Genomic DNA, 4,408 nt, shown 5'->3' with positions numbered 1-4,408 from the left:
ACTGCTATGAGTGGTACTTCATCTTGTTTATCTAATCTGCCTGAAATATTTTTTTTATTTCTAAAACCAGTTTTAAGATAGCTATAGTAATTATTAATCTAAAACACATCTGTAACTTTCCTTCTCTCTCTCTCTCTCTCTCTCTCTCTCTCTCTCTCTCTCTCTCTCTCTCTCTCTCTCTCTCTCTCTCTTTCCTCAGATTCACAAATCTCTTCACTGCCACTATGCTTGCTCTCCAAACCCTTGTGAATCCCAAAATCATCAAGAAGAGGATGACAAAGCTCATCTAGCACCAGTTTGATAGATATGTTAATATCAAGAGAATCTGGCATAAACCAAGAGGTATTGATAACAGAGTGTGAAGAAAATTCAAAGGCCAGATCTTGATACCCAATATTAGTTTAAAAAGCTCTAAGAAGCCAAACACATGTTACCAAGTGTGTTCAGGAAGTTTTTGGTGCACAATGTCAAAAACTTAAAAGTACTCTTGATGAAGTGGCAGGATACAAAATAAATCCACATAAATCCTCGGCATTTTTATATACCACTAACAAAATGCAACAGCAAGAGATACAAAGAGAAATTCCATTCCAAACAAATGTTGAGAGTATAAAATATTTGGGAATCCATCTACCAAAGAAAAGTCAGGAATTATATGAGAAAAATTACAAAACACTTGCCACAAAAATAAAATCAGATTTAAATAATTGGAAAGACATTCAGTGCTCTTGGATAGGCCGAGCAAATATAATAAAGATGACAATACTCCCCAAACTAATCTATTTATTTAGTGCTATACCAATCAGACTCCCAAGAAACTATTTCAATGACCTAGAAAAAATAACAACAAAATTCATATGGAAGAATAAAAGGTCAAGAATTGCAAGGGAACTAATGAAAAAAAACTCAGAGGAAGGTAGTCTAAGTGTACCTGATCTAAAGCTATATTATATAGCAGCAGTCACCAAAACCATTTGGTATTGGCTAAGAAATAGACCGGTAGATCAGTGGAACAGATTAGATACAAAGGACAAAAAAGGGTACATCTATAGCAATCTAATCTTTGACAAACCCAAAGATTCCAACATTAGGGATAAAAATTCATTATTCGGAAAAAACTCTTGGGAAAACTGGAAATTAGTATGGCAGAAATTAGATATGGATCCACACTTAACACCATATACCAAGATAAGATCAAAATGGGTCCATGATTTAGGCATAAAGAGGGAGATAATAAATAGATTAGAGGAACAGAGGATAATCTACCTCTCAGACTTGTGGAGGAGGAAGGAATTTATGACCAGAGGAGAACTAGAGATCATTATTGATCACAAAATAGAAGATTTTGATTACATCAAACTAAAAAGTTTCTGTACAAATAATACTAATGCAAACAAGATTAGAAGGGAAGTAACAAATTGGGAAAATATTTTTAAAAACAAAGGTTCTGACAAAGGTCTCATTTCCAAAATATATAGAGAACTGACCATAATTTATAAGAAACCGAACCATTCTCCAATTGATAAATGGTCAAAGGATATGAACAGACAATTCTCAGAGGAAGAAATTGAAACTATATCCACTCACATGAAAGAGTGTTCCAAATCACTACTGATCAGAGAAATGCAAATTAAGACCACTCTGAGATACCACTACACACCTGTCAGATTGGCTAAGATGACAGGAACAAATAATGACAAATGTTGGAGGGGATGTGGGGAAATTGGGACACTGATACATTGCTGGTGGAGTTGTGAAAGAATCCAGCCATTCTGGAGAGCAATCTGGAATTATGCCCAAAAAGTTGTCAAACTGTGCATACCCTTTGACCCAGCAGCGCTACTACTGGGATTATATCCCACAGAAATACTAAAGAGCGGAAAGAGACATATATGTGCCAAAATGTTTGTAGCAGCTCTTTTTGTTGTAGCTAGAAACTGGAAGATGAATGGATGTCCATCAGTTGGAGAATGGTTGGGTAAATTGTGGTATATGAAGGTTATGGAATATTATTGCTCTGTAAGAAATGACCAGCAGGAGGAATACAGAGAGGCCTGGAGAGACTTAGGTCAACTGATGCTGAGTGAAATGAGCAGAACCAGAAGATCACTGTATACTTCAACAACAATACTGTATGAGGATGTATTCTGATGGAAGTGGAAATCTTCAACATAAAGAAGATCCAACTCACTTCCAGTTGATCAATGATGGACAGAAATAACTATACCCAGAGAAGGAACACTGGGAAGCGAATGTAAATTGTTAGCACTAATATCTGTCTGCCCAGGTTGCATGTACCTTCGGATTCTAATGTTTATTGTGCAACAAGAAAATGATATTCACACACATGTATTGTACCTAGACTATATTGTAACACATGTAAAATGTATGGTATTGCCTGTCGTCGGGGGGAGGGAATAGAGGGAGGGGGGGTAATTTGGAAAAATGAATACAAGGGATAATATTATAAAATATATATATAATAAAAAAAAAAAAAGTACTCTTGATGTGCAACAAATCTTACTGTACTGACATTGCTCATAATGCATTCTCTAAGAATCCGAAAGTCATTGTTTAGAGAACAATTCAGCTAACAATCAAGATCACAAATAAAAATGCAAGATTCAGGAATGATGAAAATGAGTAAAATACTTTGCACATTTTTTATTTCTTTTTGTTCTTTTTTATTGTAGAAAGTTTACTTTTAATACACATGCATTTTTATTTTATTAAGCACTCAAATTACAAAAGAAATTTTAGTAGATCTGTCAATGTCTTATTTAATTTATTTTTAAATTTTCATTATTTTTCTTGACTCTTTATTTGTCCATAGGTATTTTGTTACATTTGTTTAATTATATAATGTTCTTCCTAGTATGTTAGTTGATATAACATTAAATTTATAGATTATTTTGGGCAATAGTGTTCTTCTTTAGTAATGAAAATTTATTTATATAAGCCCTAGATTTCTTAAAAGCTGAACTCCAAAATATTTATTGATCTTCATTACTTTAAATGGGTTTTCCCCTACATATAAAAATAATGTTGATACTTTTTTGTAGATTTTTCTGAAATTTTTTTATTAGAAAATTCATTTTCTTTACTATTATTGGAGGTTTTCTACTGTAGATTATAATGGCTAATAGCAACAGAAACTCTTTTCTCCCTCTTTTCTCATATGTAATTATTATATTTTTATATAAGCATATAAAAGGAGTTACTTTGCCCAACTTTATGCCAATAAATTTGATAACTTAAGTGAAATGGATGACTTCCTCCAAAAATATAGGCTCCCTAGATTAACAGAGGAGGAGATAAATTGCTTAAATAGTCCCATTTCAGAAAAAGAAATAGAATAAGCTATTAATCAACTCCCCAGGAAAAAATCCCCAGGGCCAGATGGATTCACATGTGAATTCTACCAAACATTTAAAGAACAATTAGCCCCAATGTTATATAAATTATTTGACAAAATAGGGGATGAAGGAGTCCTACCAAACTCCTTTTATGACACAGACATGGTACTGATACCTAAACCAGGTAGATCGAAAACTGAGAAAGAAAATTATAGACCAATCTCCTTAATGAATATTGATGCTAAAATCTTAAATAAGATATTAGCAAAAAGACTTCAGAAAATCATCTCCAGGATAATACACTATGATCAAGAAGGATTTATTCCAGGAATGCAGGGCTGGTTTAATATCAGGAAAACTATTAATATAATTGACTATATTAATAATTAAATTAATAAGAACCATGTGATCATCTCAATAGATGCAGAAAAAGCATTTGACAAAATCCAACATCCATTCCTACTAAAAACTCTTGAGAGTATAGGAATAAATGGACTATTCCTTAGAATAATCAGGAGCATATATTTAAGACCTTCAGTAAGCATAATATGCAATAGAAATAAACTGCAACCTTTCCCAGTAAGATCAGGAGTGAAACAAGGTTGCCCACTATCACCATTACTTTCAATATAGTACTAGAAACCCTAGCCTCGGCAATAAGAGCCGAGAAAGAGATTCAAGGAATTAGAGTAGGAAATGAGGAAATTAAAGTATCACTTTTTGCAGATGACATGATGGTATACTTAGAGAACCCCAAAGACTCTGCTAAAAAGCTACTAGAAATAATTCAAAATTTCAGCAAAGTGGCAGGATACAAAATAAATCCGCATAAATCCTCGGCATGTTTATATATCACTAACAAAATGCAACAGCAAGAGATACAAAGAGAAATTCCATTCCAAACAAATGTTGAGAGTATAAAGTATTTGGGAATCCATCTACCAAAGAAAAGTCAGGAATTATATGAGAAAAATTACAAAACACTTGCCACAAAAATAAAATCAGATTAAAATAATTGGAAAGACATTCAGTGCTCTTGGATAGGCCGAGCA

General features: G+C 33.1%; 1 pseudogene; it reads left to right on the top strand.

The window, feature by feature from the left end:
• Positions 1–224: 224 nt before the first annotated feature.
• Positions 225–2,647, top strand: LOC141559617 (large ribosomal subunit protein eL32-like; annotated as a pseudogene).
• Positions 2,648–4,408: the final 1,761 nt, after the last annotated feature.

Source organism: Sminthopsis crassicaudata, chromosome 3 (genome assembly GCF_048593235.1).
Source record: "Sminthopsis crassicaudata isolate SCR6 chromosome 3, ASM4859323v1, whole genome shotgun sequence".
Lineage (NCBI taxonomy): Eukaryota > Metazoa > Chordata > Mammalia > Dasyuromorphia > Dasyuridae > Sminthopsis > Sminthopsis crassicaudata.
Note: the sequence above shows the minus strand (reverse complement) of the source record. Positions and strands in the feature narration are given on the sequence as shown.